The 19,870-nt window shown below is 47.5% G+C and overlaps 1 protein-coding gene across 3 annotated transcripts in view; it reads right to left on the bottom strand.

Moving 5' to 3' along the window:
• unc5b (unc-5 netrin receptor B) overlaps nucleotides 1-19,870 on the bottom strand; it is a 277,925-nt gene that overhangs the window by 100,300 nt on the left and 157,755 nt on the right. The window contains exon 1 of one of the 3 annotated variants that reach the window (XM_070865554.1): nucleotides 3,446-3,493. The exons of the other annotated variants lie outside the window; for them this stretch is intronic. The gene's annotated coding sequence lies outside the window, so the exon portion shown is untranslated. Of the gene's footprint in view, nucleotides 1-3,445; nucleotides 3,494-19,870 lie in introns of those variants that run through there. 3 annotated transcript variants of the gene reach the window in all.

The raw sequence follows: 19,870 nt of genomic DNA, 5'->3' as shown, positions 1-19,870 counted from the left end.
CAACATCTCATCCAAAAGACGGCACCTCTGACAGTGCTGCACTCTCTCAGTACTGGCACTGGAGCGTCGGCCTGCATCTTGTGCTCAAGTCTCTGGAGTTGGGCTTGAACCCACAACCTTCTGACTCATGAGGTTTATGGAATTTTTCATCAAGATTTTTTTATTCATCTTCAGGTGTTAGGATGCCGGCATCCTCACGCCAAGAAATTGAATCGGCCTCCTGCGCTATCGCTCCGTTAGCTCCTGAAGCAGAGTGTGGAATACTTCCCCCTTGCCGCTCCAGTCTCCTCTTGGGCCGATACAACCGAATATCCCACTTTGAGGCGGTAAACATCGCCCGGCCTTAACGGTAGCGGCCCGCGCTGTCACAATGTGGGCGGCACCGAATTTCGGTCCCTAAACAGTGAGCGGCACCCCATTGCCCATGCAGCTTCCAATTCGAACAACAAGTTAACCCCCCAAAAAAAGGTTGATAAAACTCCTCTCCAACAACTCTCTACACAGTCACGCCAAGTCACGAGGACCAATGGGAAAATTCAGAGCACTTGCCGGACCTTTGACCTGCGGCTTATGTTGACCCGAGTGTGTCAATAACATTTTTCACCGAGTTTCTCTTGCTGAAGGTCTTTAGATAGTTTTCTCTTATTTTGAGTTTGAAAATAACCCCGGAGTTGGGCTCACCAGCAGCGAAGACTATCCCCTACCGAGAACCAAATGAGCTTTGCACAGGAGCGCATTTACACATCCCCCACGCTGCCACATTACATCGCTAAAAGCTACAATTTCCTCCGTAGCTTAGCGACAATTTACCCTTCAACTGTTATCACCTTGCTGTGTCTGTCGAGCTTCCCTATAATGGTTTCAGAATGTATCTCTGCACATCTCCGTCAGAAGCTGATTCCAATTGACCTGCCTGGGCGGAACCAATTCAGACTGGTTTACAGTAATCTTTCCCGACTTTGATACCATCAAAGCGCTTTTTAGGTCAACGTTAGAATCAATTCAAATCTATCACAGAGTCTGAAGGTGGAAAAGGGATTTACGTCGCTGTAAAGAGGAACCGTTTATTTATTCCCGTATCCTGAACCACCGTAGCTCCAGCACAATTAATGCTGCTTTCGCTCAGCTGGCTATACAAAGAATTACATCGGATTTACAGCACAGATACAGGCCATTCGGCCCAACTGGTACATGCCGGTGTTTAAGCTCCACACCAGCCCCCTCACACCCCTCTTCATCTCCCCCCCATCACCATATCGCTCTATTTCTTTCTCCCCCATGTGTTTATCTCGCCTCCCCTTAAATACATCTGTGCTACTTTAAAAAAAATTGTTCATGGGATGTGGCCGTTGTACGTACTAGTCGGCTTATTAGCAAAGGTTTAACAATCGTGCTACACATTACCAGTTCATCCACCAGGCTCACAACCGCCTGCCCCATCGTGGATCCCCCGAACCCCAACTGGCTGGGGTTTTATTGAGTCTTGTGGACATCACGTGACTGGCTCAGCCACACCCAGCTCTACACTCTTCTGTAGAATACATAAATAATTAAATCAAGTGCCCCCCTGATCTGGGGGACACTCCAACCACTTATCAATGCCCTTTTTTTTGTGTTTTTTTTTGTTTTTTTTGGTGATTTTTGTGGGGGGTTTTTTGGGTTTTTTTTGGGCAGTAAAACCATAAATTTTACAAGTGCCCCCTATAAAAGGGGAGGGGGGCACTCAATAGCTCTACAAACCTGTGAGCATGCCGACAGGTGTATACGTTACAAACGTTGCTGGTAAAGCTGGCATTTATTGCCCATTCCTAATTGCCCCTCGAGAAGGTGGTGGTGAGCCGCCATTTCAGAGGGGCAGTTAAGAGTCAACCACTTTGCTGTGGATCTGGAGTCACATATCGGCCAGACCGGGTAAGGGCGGCAGATTTCCCTCCCGAAAGGATATTAGTGAAGCCGTTGTTTTTTTTTAATGACAATCCGGTAGTTTCATGGTCGCCATTACAGACACTGGTTTTTAATTCCAGATTTATTTAATTAACTGAATTTAAATTCCACAGCTGCCGTGGAGGGATGAAGTTTGGGTGCGACTTATCATGAAGTAACTACTGTCTCGCTTGCTTTCTAAGAGGCTTAGGCCAGAATTGAAAATGTTTGAAATCCGTGCATTTTGCCAACTGGTCAGTGAAGTGGATCATTCACTTTCTGCTGAATAATTGACACTTTTATCGAGCCCGCTTTCTTTTCTTTTCTCTCCTCTCGTTCAGTCAGAAATAAAACCTCTTGAGGTGTGCGTCGGATAAGTCAGGCGGGTACGCGAGCGTTCAGACAGCGGGCAAGTGAAAACAGCCTCAACCGCTCCCCCTAGTGGGCTACTGCTCTGCCTAGTGGACTACGGTGGTAATGCAACTAATCAGGACAAGTTCCTGTGGGGCAACCTTGTGTGTGTAGGTGTGCTTGTGATGTCGTAAAGAATCTATCACAAGAGCGTGAGCAGTTAAACTGTGGCCTGCCCTAGGCTGAGACCACGGCGGGCGAGACGGTGCAGAAAACCCAGAGATCGTGCCACCGTTTCATGGGATATCGCCGCACTTGAAGAGGGAAGGAAAAGGGGGAGTTCCGCAGGCCTGTTGTGCTCCCGTCTCCTCCCAGACTTCACAACGGCTACTGAGAGCATGGGAGGTCCTATGAAAAGGAGCCCCAGTGTTTCTAAACAGGCAGCCAGGAGAGAATGCGGTTCAGATGCACGACCTCCGAAACATAAAGAGCCTCCAGTCACGAGGTTACTCGCTGACCAGCAAAGAGGTGTCCTGTGCATTGCCAATGGAGCTGAGGTGCAGATCAGCCGAGATCTAATTCAATGGCGGAACAGGCTCGAGGGGCTGAACGGCCTCCTCCCGCTTCTATTGCTCCCGGGCAGTCTCGACTCCGGAGCAATCTCGTGATGTTTCCTCATAAGAACATAAGAAATAGGAGCAGGAGTCGGCCATTCGGCCCCTCATGGCTGATCTGATCCTGGCCTGAACTCCGCTCCCCATAACCCTTGACTCACTTATCGTTCCAAAATCTGTCTCTCTCCACCTTAAATGTACTCAATAAGCAGCCTCCCCAGCTCTCTGGGGCAGAGAGTTCCAAAGATTCACGACCCTCTCAGAGAAGAAATTTCTCTTCATTTCTGTTTTAAATGGGCGACCCCTTATGGTTCTCTAGTTCTAGATTCTCCTTTAAGGCCTTTTGCTCCAAGACAGGCAAAAGCACAGAAGCGCTCGGTAATGAAATCCAAGCAATGTCCTGCTCAAGTAAGTCCTGAGTAAGTAAAATACTAATTCACATCACCCGTTGAAAATGGAACTTTGCCAGAAAGCTACAGATACAAGCGCAGATATATATGCACATGAAATTTATTTAGAAATGTCTTGACTGATCGCAGTAAATTATTCCTATTTACCTTACATTTCCATGGCTTCCTGTGTACTCTCAGTGCTGTGGCTGTAAAGTTAGAGCCTTGTTTACTTAGCAAGCCGAACAAAATTAGATTGGGTCGTGGAACCGGGCTGTCTGGCTCTGCTGTGTTTATGTCCGTATCATATTTATAACAAAATTGAATGTCCTTCAGTACGCAGCTAAACGGGAGGTCACCATCGCATCAATGCACAGTTTATACAGGGTGCTCAAGCTCGTAAATATTAGATTCGCTCACTGCCAAAGCACGCAGCCCTGCCAAACCAAAGCAGCAAGTCCCGGGACACAAGTCAATTCAAGCAATTCTTGAAAGAACCGAGTCACATTCCAGCTTGGTGTCACGAGGAGAAAAGGCAAGCCTTTCTTTCTCAGCCGCGAAATGCCCTTTTTTATTTTTGTATTGGGAAACCGAGGTCAAGGGTCGAGGCCCACAAAAGCAGGATCCCACTCGGCTGGAAAAGAATAAAGCCGGGAACAACGCAAATCAGGATGTAGTAGGATTGCTAAGACTGGTTGGACATATTCCGGGAGGATCCATAGAAACATAGTAAATAGGTACAGGAGTAGGCCGTTCGGCCCTTCGAGCCTGCACCACCATTCAATAAGATCATGGCTGATCATGCAACTTCAGTACCCCATTTCTGTTTTCTCTCCATACCCCTTGATCCTTTAGCTGTAAGGGCCACATCTAACTCTCTTTTGAATATATCTAACGAACTGGCCTCAACAACTTTCTGTGGCAGAGAATTCCACAGGTTCACAATTCTCTGAGTGAAGAAGTTTCTCCTCATCTCAATCCTAAATGGCTTTCCCCCTATCCTTAGACTGTGACCCCTGGTTCTGGACTTCCCCAACATCGGGAACATTCTTCCTGCATCCAACCTGTCCAATCCCGTCAGAATTTTATATAAGAACTAGTTGGTTTATTAACAAAGGTTTAACAATCACACTACACAGTAACAGTTCATCCACCAGGCTCACAACTGCATACCTCATCGTGGATACCCCAAACCTATCTGGCTGGGGTTTTATTGAGTCTTGTGAACATCATGTGACTGGCTTAGCCACTCCCAACTCAACAGCTCTACAAACCTGTGAGCATGCTCACATGCGCATACATTACAGACATATTCCGGAAGGATCTATCACATGACCATCCCGCTTCCGACAGCCGGCGCCCACCTCACGCTCCCGCCATTGGTTATCCAACTCACAGTGCCTCGCCTTCCCATGTCAAAGGGAAAGCAAGCAGACTCTTCAATCCCCGATTGGATGATTCGTGACTGACGGACAAAGAACCTTTATTTCCGCTGCCATCGCCAATATTTGAACAGCTGATCAACAAAAGTGTACAAAGCAAATGAAAATTACACACAATGTGGGTTTTTTTCATTCCCCTCTGATCTTTCTCCCGGGTGTTGCTCCCAGCAGTGTCCAGGAGATGGATCTCCAGTTCCTGGAGACCCAAGGACAGCCCTGGAGGGTTGACAACCCCTAGGAAGTAGTGATCAGGTGACACTAAGTTTGGTTTTCCAACACATTGGATATACGGCACAGAAACAGGCCATTCGGCCCAACTAGTCCATGCCGGCGTTTATGCTCCACTCGAGCCTCCTCCCGTCTTTCCTCATCTAAATCTATCAGCATAACCCTCTATTCCCTTCTCCCCCATATGTTTATCCAACCTCCCCTTAAATGCATCGATACTATTCGCTTCAACCACTCCCTGTGGCAGTGAGTTCCACATTCTCACCGCTCTCTGGGCAAAGAAGTTTCTCCTGAATTCCCACCGCCATCTTCTCAGGGGCAACTCAGAAATGGGTAATAAATGTGGCTTTGCCTAAAGTTCCTGGACAATTTATTTTTAAAAATATTGGCGCTGTGAAGGTTAATTGTGGAAATATTAAACATCTGATGATATCTAAAGCAGGATGGTACTTAGCCAATAGTTTCATCCATCCATTCTTCATTACTGTTACACAACAGGTGGCCTCAAACAGCACAATTTCTCTCCTGTTCCTTTTGTGACTCATGGACGATAACCTTGAAACAACATTGCTATCAAGGGAATTTCTGCTATCTGTATTTTCTGAAGGAATATTTGAAAGTACCGAAGTCACTGATGCACATTAATCTCTCTATGAAACCCATCTCTGACCTCAAGCAGAGCACACAATGGGGTCATTTTGGAAGGCTATGCTGCCAGTATGGAATCTGACGAGATGATACGACCAATTCTGGGACCTCTGCTCTCATTTAGTCAAGCATTGGAAAATCACTCCCCTCGTATTTATTCTCAGGAAACTTTTAACAGACAGAGAAATCACACAGAGCAGCACCTCCCCCCCCCCTTCTCAGTCTCCGGGAGATGGCTTCACAGAGAAGCTCGACTGTATTAAGAGATCACAGCGTTGTGTACAAGCGCACAGCAGATGTATACAACTGCCTTACATCAGTCTCGTTTGTGAATGGTTCGTGAGCAGGAACACTCGCTCGCCGTGCCTGAACAAGTCAAATCCCACTTTAATTACTTGGGACATTTAACGGCCTGTTGAGGATCAGATTCTGCAATTCCAGCTGTTTATAATTAGGATCACTGGCTCAGAGCGCCTGAATAAATCAAACTTCCATTCGCCACTCCCACCCGGACCTCTCTGACTGCGACCTTCTTCATTGTTCCAATGGAGCTCAACACAAGGTCAAGGAACAGCACCCCGACTTTCCATTAGTCAAACCCTCCGGCCTCAAATGTTGACTTTAATAATGTCAGACTTTCTGGTGGCAGGAGATTTTAGTGATGTGGGATGGGAATAGATAGAATTTTACAGCACAGAAACAGGCCATTGGGCCCAACCGCTCCATGCCGGTGTTTATGTTCCACACCAGCTCCCTCCCACCGCTCTTCATCTCACCCCATCACCATATCCTTCTATTCCTTTCTCCCTCGTGTGTTTATCCGGCTTCCCCTTAAATGCATCGATATTATTCGCCTCAACCCCTCCCTGTGGCAGTGAGTTCCACATTCTCACCGCTCTCTGGGTAAAGAAGTTTCTCCTGAATTCCCCATCGGATTTATTAGTGACTGTCTTATATTGTTATATTGATGGCCCCTAGATATGGTCTTGCCTATAAGTGGAAACAGCCAGGAATAGGGGAATAGGGTTGCCATCTCCGGTTGGACGTATTCCTGGGGGTTCCATCACATGACCACCCATCCCTAGCTACTCCACCTTGTCAAACAGCCAGTTTCCCCCTGACTCCAATACTTTTATAACTAACAAAAGTGTTCAAAGAAAGAGGAAGACATAACGTTTTTTTTTACAAGGCCTCTTTGATATTTCACGTTGGATATACGACACAGAAACAGGCCATTCGGCCCAACCAGTCCATGCCGACGTTTATGCTCCACTCGAGCCTCCTCCCGTCTTTCCTCATCTAAATCTATCAGCATAACCCTCTATTCCCTTCTCCCTCATATGTTTATCCAGCCTCCCCTTAAATGCATCGATACTATTCGCCTCAACCACTCCCTGTGGCAGCGAGTTCCACATTCTCACCGCTCTCTGGGTAAAGAAGTTTCTCCTGAATTCCCCATTGGATTTCTTGGTGACTATCTTATATTGATGGCCTCTAGTTATGCTCTTCCCCACAAGTGGAAACACTCTCCCTGTATCCACTCTATCAAAACCTTTCATCATTGTAAAGACCTCTATGAGGTCACCCCTCAGCCTTCTCTTTGCAAGGGAAAAGAGACTCAGCCTGTTCATCCTTTCCTCATATGTATACCCTCGCATTTCTGGTATCATCCTTGTAAATCTTCTCCCAGGTTTGCTCACAGTGGGATCTAGGAGATTAAATTGTGGAGACTCCGGGATATTTCAGGAGCTTTGGCAACCCTAGATGGGAATATCAATGTCTTGAGTGGGGGGGGGGGTGGGGAAGAGGGAAGATGGTTTGGTATTTGGGGTGGGGGACTCTTCGTAAGAACACAATGTTGATAGAGTGGTGTCAACCCATTTATTTTTCTGCTACTCTCCGGGATTCTGATCCACTTCACCATGTTTGCCCGTTTCCATCTCCACCTGCCTCTCCCCACACTGTCTCAACCCCTCACGTGTTCGGCGCGTCTCTCAAAAGTCTTTCATTTCTCTCTTTACTGTGGTAGCACTCTCACCTCTGGGTCAGAAGGTTGTGGGTTCAAGTCCCACTCCAGAGACTTGAGCCCATAATCTAGGCTGACACTCCCAGTGCAGTGCTGAGGGAGTGCCGCACTGTCGGAGATGCCGTCTTTCAGATGCGACATTAAACCAAGGCTCTTTCAGGGGTACGTAAAAAGAATCTCCCTGCACTATTTCGAAGAAGAGCAGGGGAGTTATCCCTGGTGTCCTGGCCAATATTTATCCCTCAACCAACAGCTAAAACAGATTATCTGGTCATTATCACATTGCTGTGTGTGGGAGCTTGCTGTGCTCACATTGGCTGCTGCGTTTCCCACATTACAACAGTGATTACTCTCCAAAAGTACTTCATTGGCTGTAAAGCGATTTGGAACGTCCCGCGGTTGTGAAAGGCGCTATAGAAATGCACATCTTTCTCTACGTGTGCACCTAAATGTGTGTTTCTCTCATGTATTTTTTCTTCTTTCTTTTTTTCCCCTTTGGCAGCTGGTCATTATCCCACCATTCACACCCTATCCAGACTCATCTTTCTCTAACTCCTGCCATTACCATCTCAATTCGGCCCATCATCCCTTTTGTCTCTCTAATCTCTCCTGCCTTCCACCCTCTCACAGACCTTCCCTTTTGTTCCTTCCTCCCCTCCCCCCTTTCCGTGCTCCTTAAGAATCTGCTCTTTCTGAACATTCGCCAGTTCTGACGAAGGGTCATCGACCCGAGGCGTTAACTCTGCTTCTCTCGCCACAGACGCTGCCTGACCCGCTGAGTACTTCCAGCATTTTCTGTTTTTGCTTCAGATTCCTGCATCCGCGATATTTTGCTTTTGTGTTGTGTGTCTTTCTCTTCCCGCTCCCTCTGTAAATGCTGTTTACACCTCAATTGTTCAGTTATCTGCTCTCTCCGCAGACCCTGCCTGACTCGCCTGCTAAGTCTTTCCACCATTTTCTCTCTCATTTTTATAATATTCAGGATTATTGGATTTCCACGAGTGCCAAGGGACTGCATTCTGCAAATGTATCAATGTTTCTATCCAACCGGACAGCCGGGGGCCTAGTCTATGATTGGTTTTGAAGGGTGGCGGGGAGCAGTATTTTGTCTATTACCTATTTAGGTCACATTTACCTCTTCATATTCACTTTTACTCCCACTCACACACGTAAAGGCCGGGAGCCGCAGGAGCAGGCGAATTTTGATGCTTTTTATTCTGGTTACATTAATTGCAACATAGGCACGCCTTCATATCGACGTGATTTAATAGTGTCATGTGAAATCGCATACCTGGGAGTATATCGCCATAAAGAGAAAGTATGGGCCATCTTTCATTGCACTGTCGGGTTGGTGACAAAGCCCATACAGAATCTTTTATTCTAGAAGTGTATGTGTATGTGTGTGTGTGTGAGAGAGTATCTGACAGTGTGTGTGTGTGTGTGTGTGAGTCGTGAGTGTGTGAGTGTTAGTGTCTGACAGTCAATATGTGTGAGTGTGAGAGTGTGTCTAAGAGTGAGTGTGAGTGTGTGTGTCTGAGAGTATGTGTGCACGCCTGGCAGTGAGTGTGGGTGAGAGTGAGTGTGTGTGAGTGTGAATATGAGCGTGTGAGAGTGTCTGAGAGTGTGAGTGTGTCTGACAGTGAGAGTGAGTGTGAGCGTGAGTGAGTGCATGTGACAGTGAGAGTGAGAGTGAGTGCGGGTGTGTCTGACAGTGCGAGTGAGTGTGAGAGTAAGTGCGTGTGACAGTGAAAGTGAGTGTGAGAATGAGTGAGTGCGTCTGACAGTGAGTGTGAGAGTGAGTGAGTGTGTCTGACCGTGACAGTGAGAGTGAGTGTGTCTGACAGTGAGAGTGAGTGTGTCTGACAGTGAGAGTGAGAGTGAGAGTGAGTGCGGGTGTGTCTGACAGTGAGGGTGAGTGTGAGAGTGAGTGAATGCATGTGACAGTGAGAGTGAGAGTGAGTGCGGGTGTGTCTGACAGTGAGAGTGAGAGTGAGTGCGAGTGTGTCTGACCGTGACAGTGAGAGTGAGTGCGAGTGTGTCTGACCGTGACAGTGAGAGTGAGTGTGTCTGACAGTGAGAGTGAGTGTGTATAAAGCAGTGCTATCACAGCAGAAACCGAGTGTATTATTATCCAGCAATAGAACAATGTGCGTATGAGTCAGCAATTACCGAATTCCCAAGACATGTGCTCACGTTGCCTACTCCTCGATATACAGAAACATGGCGATCTCTGGCACCCTCTGAGACCCGCTCAGGCTGCAGTCTGGGACGAAACACGCTTACAAATAAAATCAAAATGCCACACTGTTTCTGGTGAATGTAGTCGACGAAGCGACATAGGTGGGATGTTTCACTTGTTGCACTAACAGCTCGGGGATGAAGAGAGAGTGACATGGCGGGGGGAGCTGACAGAATGTAAAGGGACTCACAGAGTTGCTGATCCCGATCCGCACAGTCCCAGCCTCATATTGATCTGCCAAACCGGCTCTCTGCTTTAGTTGACTGGGAGGGAAGGGTTGGGTTTCAAAGTCCTTGCTTGTTGCTGTGAGCGTGCGGGCTAGGAGGGACAGTGCCAGCTTTCTCAGCCTCTGCAGAGCCTGAATTCAAATCAAATAATGCAGCAACCTTCAGCTCACTAAACGTCTGTGAACATAAGCTGTGGGGAATGGTAAAGGTTTCCGTCTGCTCTGCCTGCAATGGTGCAAATGATTTTTTTGCTGGAGGTCTCAAATTCGACTTGAACGTATCAAATTATGTTTCCTCCCCCACCCCCACAAAAAGACACAGTCGGCATGTGTGTGTGTGTGGTGTGTGTGTGGGCGTGAATGTGTGTGGTGTGTGTGTGTGTGTGTGAGAGTGTGTGTGTGTGTGTGTGTGTAGTGTGTGAGAGTGTGTGTGTGGTGTGTGAGTGTGTGTGGGGGGTGTTGAGGGTGTGTGTGTGTGTACAAGTGTGTGTGTGAGAGTGCATGTGTGTGGGGCGTGTGTGTGTGTGTGTGTGTCGTGTGTGTGTGGTGTGTGAGAGTGTGTGTGTGGTGTGTGAGTGTGTGTGGGGGGTGTTGAGGGTGTGTGTGTGTGTACAAGTGTGTGTGTGAGAGTGCATGTGTGTGGGGTGTGTGTGTGAGAGAGAGTATGTGTGTGTGTGTATGTGTGGGGTGTGTGTGTGTGAATGTGTGTGTGTGTGTGTATCTGTGTGTAAGTGTGTGTGGGGTATGTATGTGAGAGTGTGTGTGTGTGAGTGTGTGAGAGAGTGTGTGTGTGTGTGTGTATGAATGTGTGTGAGAGTGTGTAGGGTGTGTGTGTGTGAGAGTGTGTGTTTGTGTATATGAATGTGTGTGAGAGTGTGTGGGGTGTGAATGTGTGTGTGTGTGTGTGTGTGTGAGAGAGTGTATGTGTGTGTGAGAGAGTGTGTGAGAGTGTGTATGTGTATGAGTGTGTGTGAGAGTGTGTGGGGTGTGAATGTGTGTGCGTGCATTTAAACAACGATTTGGAAGAAGCGTGGATTTTGTTCAAACTGTGTGTGAATTGTTATCCTACCGAGGGTGAGGGTTGGGGGTTGGGATACTCGTGGTCTGTCAGCATCAACGCTGTGCTTTAAGTCAGCTCTTCTGATGCACATATCTATTTCACACACCAGCTACCTTTGTAGCATCTTGGGCCAAATTCTGGTCAGTTGAATCTAAAAGCGGCAGTGAGACTGAACGCAAAGGTCATTTCACCCGGGACGCCAAGATTGGTCCGATGTGGGAGACCGAGGTCACAGTGCTGAGCGAAAACCTACTTGCCTCTAAACCAGTGCGCCGCTCAGCTGCTGTCAAGTATCATTGCTGACATGGTAGTTACCGTGACTGCGATTCACCAGAAGCCCATTGAGTGCGCTGGTAACAGTACAGGAGAGACTGAAAAACGTTTTGTGATACTCTTAATTCATTACCTAAAATTACTCTCACCACGACCTCCACAGATGACTGTCGACACTTTGCAGAGGAGCCAATATTTATCCCTCAATCAACATCACTAAAAATAGATTATCCGGTCATTATCACAGTGCTGTTTGTTGTGCGCAAATTGGCTGCTGCATTTCCTACATAAGAATTAGGAGCAGGAGTCGGCCATTCGGCCCCTCGAGCCTGCTCCGCCATTCAATGAGATCATGGCTGATCTTCGACATCAACTCTACTTTCCTGCACTGTCCCCATATCCCTCGATTCCCTTAATATCCAAAATATCAATCGATCTTTTCCTACATTACAACAATGACTACACTTCAAAAAGTACTTCATTGGCTGTAAAGCGCTCTGGGACGTCCGGTGGTCGTGAAAGGCGCTATAGAAATGCAAGTCTTTCTTTCTCTTCACGGCGCCACCGGTTATTGAGTTCTGAGCGACGCCTGCATTGCTCAGTGCTACAGGGATCCCCGGTGAGTGTGGACCATTTTAATGATGTGGGTTTCTTCTGACTCTGCTGTTTATGAGCTGACTGTTTCTCGATAAATACATCAAGCCGTTCTGACAGAGCCGAGTACACACAGCAAACACAGTCACACTCACCTGTAATGAAGCACAAGCTGTTTTCAGGCACCAAAGCAATTTACTGGCCTGACGCGATGTCACATAAACAATATCTCCAAAACTGCAAGCCACGTTTATGAGCGCTGTACATAATACCATGGCCTCCACACACACACACACACACACGTAACAATACTCCAAGCAAAAGCTCTCAGGTAAGTCTAGATTTTAAGTGTGCTACACACTGATCTCTGTCTCAGCCAGTCAATGCAGGTCACACTGTTGGCGGGTCATAAAGGAGTGCCTTAAAGGGCTGGAACATCTCTCATTTAAAATAACGATTGCCCTTTATATATTGTCGTCAAGTCTCCACGGGGACTCCCTGTGTTCCCCAATCTTCCTATTTCTCAATTTGCGTCAGTTCCCCTCCGCCGCTTTGTGAGTTTAGGCTTTCACAATACCAGTGCTCGGACATTTGCTGCGCAGATAGGAACAGGAGGAGGCCATTCGGCCCCTCGAGCCTGTTCCGTCATTCAATGAGATCATGGATCATCTGTACCTCAACTCCATTTACCCACCTGAGAATGGACAAGGTTGCAATTTTCTATTCGTTCCTGGGATGTGGGCGTCGCTGGGAAGGCCGGCATTTATTGCCCATCCCTAATTGCCCCTCGAGAAGATGGTGGTGAGCCACCTTCTTGAACCGCTGCAGTCCGTGTGGTGAAGGTGCTCCCACAGTGCTGTTAGGGAGGGAGTTCCAGGATTCTGACCCAGCGGTGATGAAGGAACGGCCGATATATTTCCCAGTCAGGATGGTGTGTGACTGGGAAGGGAACGTGGAGGTGGTGGTGTTCCCATGCGCCTGCTGCCCTTGTCCTTCTAGGGGGTAGAGGTCGCGGGTTTGGGAGCAATTATATAGCAACTTTCACAACAACAACACCCTGCATTTATATAGCTCCTTTAATATAGTAAAATGTCCCAAGGCACTTCACAGGAGCAATTAGCAAACAAAATTAGGACGGGTGAACAAAACCTTGGTCAAAGAGGTAGCTTTTATGGAGCGGCTTAAAGGAGAGAGAAAGTGAGGTAGAGAGGCAGAGAGGTTTAGGGAATTCCAGAGCTTGGGGCTGAGACAATAGAAGGCACGGCCACCGATGGTGGAGAGATGGAAAGCGGGGATGTGCAAGAGGCTAGGATTGGAGGAGCGCAGCGATCTCAGAGGGTTATCGGGCTGGAGGAGGTTACAAGGATAAATTTAGATTTAGTGCAGGAAGCATAAAGGGGCAGGCTAGAGGAAGTTGTTCCGGACACAAAGGGGCTATTAGAATATGCAAATCGTGGCCAAATACGGCCATTGAAGGAGTGTCAGTCGTGGATTTTAATAGGGAATGAGAAAAATAAGAACATAAGAAATGGCAGGAGTCGGCCATTCGGCCCCTCGAGCCTGCTCCGCCATTTAATAAGATCATGGCTGATCTGATCATGGAATCAACTCCACTTCCCTGCCCGCTCCCCATAACCCTCGACTCCCTTATCATTCAAAAATCTGTCTATTGAGTTAAATATACTCAATGTCCCAGCCTCCACAGCCCTCTGGGCCGGAGAATTCCACAGATTCACCGCCCTCAGGGATGAAATTCCTCCTCATCTATGTCTTAAATGGGCGACTCCTTCTTCTGAAATGATGCCCCTTACAAATACCGTGAAATATATTGCAGGGTGCGAGGGAAGGAGCAGGGAGTTGGGATCTCTTCCCTCTGGGCTGAAGGTTGAACGATTCTGTGATCCGAATGACCTTTCGCCTAGCCCGCCCAGCCCTGCGGGGAGACAACGATGCAGTGCAGACTGATCCGAACATTGGAGGCGTTGTTTTCCTTGGCGCTGGTTGTTGTGGTCGGGGCAGCTTGAGCGAATTATCGCTGTCTCGGAGTCAGACCACGGAGAGGCAGGCACACGGCAACAAGGACTGCAAGCGATCGACGCGGAAAGTTAACTGTGTCCCTTTCTTTAAAGCGAAAGACAGTGGCTTTCACGCTGGGCGAGACGTGACTGCCCTGTGATGTGACTTGCTCACAACCTTCTTTCAAATCAACATATATTGTACTGTGGCATTTTGCAACCTTCAGTCCTTTCCGCAACTAAACTGCCTTGACTCACAGCATTCATTCAATCTGGGGTTTGCCTCGCAATCTGGGTAGCAATTCACCATTTACCAGCGGTTTAGGAGGGCACAGCACAGAGCGCTGTTTAATAAGAGCGCTGCTCACAAAGCTATGTGGCTTGTAGAAAGTCTTCAAGCTCTTAGTGGGTTTAAAATGGTTTCAAATGGAAAGAACAAGCCCTATAGTTATATGGTGCCGTTCCCCAGTCCCCTCAATCTTGTGGGTATCACAGGATGAAGTTTCGTGGCAGTCCGACTGAAATACTTGAGAACTCGCTTCCTGTCTGTTGGTTAGAGCGGTCTCAACAGCTTGACTGAATTATCGCTGCATCAGTGCTGCCGAGGCTTATACCATGGGAGACACACAGCCGCAAGGATTCAGGCCAGCGTCGCCAGTTCAGCCTTATTGAGTTTCGTCCACAGGCTGCATCAAAACCAATTAGTTACATTTGGAGTGCAGTCGCAGTGGTTCCCTCGGAAAATGCAACAGCCCGTTTGCGCACAAGAGCAATGACCGGTTAATTAGATTATTTTTTGTTTTAGCTGAAGATTGACAGAAGAGCGTGGCGCAGAAGGAGGTCATTAGGCCCATCCAGTCTGCGCTGGCTCTTTCATAAGGACATAAGAAATAGGAGCAGGAGTCGGCCATTCGGCCCCTTGAGCCTGCTCCGCCATTCAATGAGATCATGGCTGGTCTGATCTTGGCCTCAACTCCACTTCCCTGCCCGCTCCCCATAACCCTCAACTCCCCTATCATTCACAAATCTGTCTATCTCAACCTTTCATAGAAACATAGAAAATAGGTGCAGGAGTAGGCCATTTGGCCCTTCGAGCCTGCGCCACCATTCAATAAGATCATGGCTGATCATTCAACCTCAGTACCCCACTCCCACCTTCTCTCCATACCCCTTGATCCCTTTAGCCGTAAGGGCCACATCTAACTCCCTTCTGAATATATCCAACGAACTGGCCTCAACAACTTTCTGTGGTAGAGAATTTCACAGGTTCACAACTCTCTGGGTGAAAAAGTTTCTCCTCATCTCGGTCCTAATGGCTTACCCCTTGTCCTTAGACTGTGACCCCTGGTTCTGGACTTCCCCAACATCGGGAACATTCTTCCTGCACAATCAACGCAACAAAAACAGGTTATCGGGTCATTATCGCACTGTTGTTTGTGGGAGCTTGCTGTGCGCAAATTGGCTGCTGTGTTTCCCAGATTACAACAGTGACTGCACTTCAAAAGTACTTCATTGGCTGTAAAACGCTTTGGGATGTCCAGTGGTTGTTAAAGGCGCTATATAAATGCAAGTCTTTCTTTTTTTTCCTTTCTTTCGAAGAGCAATCGGGTCAGTGCCACTCCCCCGCTCTTTCCCCATATCCCTGCAATGTTTTGCCTTCAAGTAATTATCCGATGCTCTTTTGAAGGCTACTGTTGAATCTGTATCCCACCGCCCTGTGCAGATTTCCGCTGAGCGAGTAAGGTTAAAATCGCCCCCAATACATCGCCAATAGCAACTTGCATCCTGTTCCTTTCTAACCCAACCCCAATAAGGCCATGACTACCCATTTCTCGTGATGCAACACCCCAGCAATGATCCGCATAGGATTACATCGGATATACGGCACAGAAATAGGCCATTCGGCCCAACCAGTCCATGCTCCACTCGAGCCTCCTCCCGACTTTTCTCATCTAAATCTATCAGCGTAACCCTCTATTCCCTTCTCCCCAATTTGCTTGTCCAGCCTCCCCTTAAATGAATCGATACTATTCGCCTCAACCCCTCCCTGTGGCAGCGAGTTCCACATTCTCACCGCTGTCTGGGTAAAGAAGTTTCTTCTGAATTCCAGATTGGATTTCTTGGTGACTATCTTATATTGATGGCCTCAAGTTATGCTCTTCCCCACAAGTGGAAACATTCTCTCTGTATCCACTCGATCAAAACCTTTCATATTTTAAAGACCTCTATTAGGTCACCCCTCAGCCTTCTTTTTTCAAGAGAAAAGAGACCCAGCCTGTTCATCCTTTCCTGATAGGTGTACCCTCGCATTTCTGGTATCATCCTTGTAAATCTTCTCTGCACCCTCTCCAGCGCCTCTATATCCTTTTTATAATATGGCGACCAGAACTGTACGCAGTATAGCGTCCTGAAAGGGTAGACCAGATCAGTCAGGTGTACATGGCTTTGGTCTGTGACAAGCGAAGGATATAAACAGGTTGGCAGTATTTCAACTTGCCTGATTCATAACCCTACGTCTCAAAATTAAATTTAGCAGACCAGTCAATAGGTCTAAGCGCACACTCTGAGACAATCGATGAGAGTTGAACTGGTAATGCAAATAAGATCAATTTGCATCACCTTCCTGTAGTAACTTTGAGGATTGTGTTACCAAAAATATTTATATATATGTTGACAGACCGACACAGATAGGTTAACAGATGGCAGCGAAGATACAGCTAAATATGCAAATATTACATATAGATACAAACAGACTAATGCTCGGGGGAATACGCGAAGCAGCTTTGTGTGACAGCGTCCTCTATGTCAAGTTCAATCAATGCCACGTTGCTGCCTCATTCCGGTTCCATTCCTGTCCCTGGCGCGCATTTGACCAGGGGGCTTGGGAGACGTCCCGCTCGCTGGCCAGCAACTGTGTCCCTGCGATCAGCCCATCGAAAAGCTGGGCTGGTGTGCAATGTCCATTTACACCGCTCCCCACCCATCCACCCCTTATCTCTTCATCGCTCATGACGGAGAACTCGCTCCACAGCGGAATCACAGAGGTCTACGCGACACCATTGTTGTTCTAAATGGTGTGATAGTCCCTCTCCTCACCCTCCACTGTTGACCCTCACCCACACCCCTCCCCCCCCATCCCCGTTTCTTGAACACATTGGGTAATTTTCTATAGACCCAGTTACACCACACTGCCCCGGTGTACAAACAAAGCCCATTATTGATGTGCAAGCCTGGACACTGAAATACAGCAGGGTTATCCGACTGTTGGATGCACCACAGCCTGATCCCGCCCTCACCTGGTGGGCACACACGCCAAGGGTCAGTGGATAGCGATCAGGAATGGGAACCCTGGTTGATTTTCCCGTCCCGAACTAGGGGGATACTAGAGAGTGACTTTCATCGCCCGGGTGTGATTAACTCACTCAATACAGGCCAACGATCAAACCTGGGACTTCTCTGGTCTGTTTCGGCTTAACTACGCGCTGTGCAAACTCACCTTTCAACTTTTGTGATGTGTCATAGAAATATAGAAAATAGGAGCAGTAGTAGGCCATTCGGCCCTTCGAGCCTGCACCGCCATTCAATATGATCATGGCTGATCCTCTATCTCAACACCATATTCCCGCTTTCTCCCCATACCCCTTGATGTCTTTTGTGTCTAGAAATATATCTATCTCCCTCTTAAATATATTCAGTGACTTGGCCTCTACAGCCTTCTGTGGTAGAGAATTCCACAGGTTCACCACCCTCTGAGTGAAAACATTTCTCCTCATCTCGGTCCTAAATTTCCTACCCCATATCCTGAGACTGTGACCCCCTTGTTCTAGACATCCCAGCCCAGGGGAAACATCCTCCCTGCATCCAGTCTGTCCAACCCAGTCAGAATTTTATACGTTTCAATGAGATCCCCTCTCATTCTTCTAAACTCTAGTGAATACAGGCCTAGTCGACCCAATCTCTCCTCATATGACAGTCCTGCCATCCCAGGAATCAGTCTGGTGAACCTTCGCTGCACTCCCTCTATGGCAAGTATATCCTTTCTTAGATAAGGAGACCAAAACTGCAAACAATACTCCAGGTGTGGTCTCACCAAGGCCCTGTATAACTGTAGTAAGACATCTTTGCTCCTGTACTCATCCTCTTGCAATGAAGGCCAACATACCATTTGCCTTCCGAACTGCTTGCTGCACCTACATGTTTGCTTTCACTGACTGGTGTACAAGGACACCCAGGTCCCTCTGTACATCGACACTTCCCAAGCCATCACCATTTAAATAATACTTTGTCTTTATGTTTTTCCTACCAAAGTGGATAACTTCAAATTTATCAACGTTACATTGCATCTGCCATGTGTTTTCCCACTCACTCAACCTATTTAAATCACCTTGCAGCATCTTTGCATCCTCCTCACAACTCACAACCCCACCTAGTTTTGTGTCGTCAGCAAACTTGGAAATATTACATTTGGTTCCCTCATCCAAATCATTTATATATATTGTGAATAGCTAGGGCCCCAGCACTGATCCCTGTGGTACCCCACTAGTCACTGCCCACCACCCCGAAAAGACCCGTTTATTTCTACTCTCTGTTTACATTGGCGACCAGTCCACCAGCATTTTAAAGTGTTCACACTTGTGTTCAAATCCCCCCTACGGCCTCGCCTCTCCCTATCTCTGTAACTTCCTCCAGCCCTACAACCCCCCACCCCCCCCCACCCCACCGAGAACTCTACGCTCCTCCAACCCTGGCCTCTTGAATATCCCCCACTTACATCGCCCACTATTGGCGGCCGTGCCTCCAGCCACCAAGAACCCTCCCTAAACCTCTCTGCCTCGCCCTCCTCCTTTAAGGCCGGCCTGAAAACAGGGCCTCGGATCCAAGTCTCTCACAAAGAACAGTGTTCCGGAGAACTCCCAACAGGGCTGCGTTCCCTCAGCACTGCACTGCATTGCCAGCCTAGATCTAGGAGAACAAGCTGTCAAAAGAAAATGTCAAAAGGTGGGCACAGAATGAAGCATGTCATTTGCAAATAGCAGGAGATGATTGCTTTTGCTAATTAATAAAAGATGCATTAAAAAGTCCTGACTGAGGATTACGATGCTTGGTAATTAAGAGCTTTTCCATTCATCTGTCCTGCTTCCATAAGATCACGGCTCAATCAATAAACTTCACTCAAAATTAAAATGATTAACCCTTTGCTGAGCAAAATACCAAGTTGCCACACTCTGGTCCTGCCTGATAGAGCGAGTGGCAGTATCCGACACAAGTAACGTCAGGTAGTTGCCGGGGTTCTTTAATTAAACGGGCACTCATAATAATTTAGTTTGAATTTCAATATCCTTGTAATCTCTCACAGCGCTGCTTTTGTTTTGCACATTCTGTCAAAACGAGGCCGATATTCGCTGGAGTTTAGAAGAACGAGAGGTAATAAGAACATAGGACCATAAGAAATAGGAGCAGAGTCGGCCATTCGGCCCCTCGAGCCTGCTCGGCCATTCAATAAGATCATGGCTGATCTGATCATGGACTCAGCTCCACTTCCCTGCTCCCCATAACCCTTTACTTCCTTATCGCTCAAAAATCTGTCTATCTCCGCCTTAAATATATTCAATGACCCAGCATCCACAGCTCTCTGGGGCAGAGAATTCCACAGATTTACAACCCTCTGAGAGAAGAAATTCCTCCTCATCTCAGTTTTAATTGGTCAGCCTAGTTTTAGTTTCCCCTATGAGTGGAAATATCCTCTCTGCATCCACCTTGTCGAGCCCCTTCATTATCTTATAAGTTTCAATAAGATCACCTCTCATTCTTCTGAACTCCAATGTGTACAGGCCCAACCTAC

This window comes from Pristiophorus japonicus, chromosome 22, assembly GCF_044704955.1.
Source record: "Pristiophorus japonicus isolate sPriJap1 chromosome 22, sPriJap1.hap1, whole genome shotgun sequence".
Classification (NCBI taxonomy): Eukaryota; Metazoa; Chordata; class Chondrichthyes; family Pristiophoridae; genus Pristiophorus; species Pristiophorus japonicus.
Note: the sequence above shows the minus strand (reverse complement) of the source record. Positions and strands in the feature narration are given on the sequence as shown.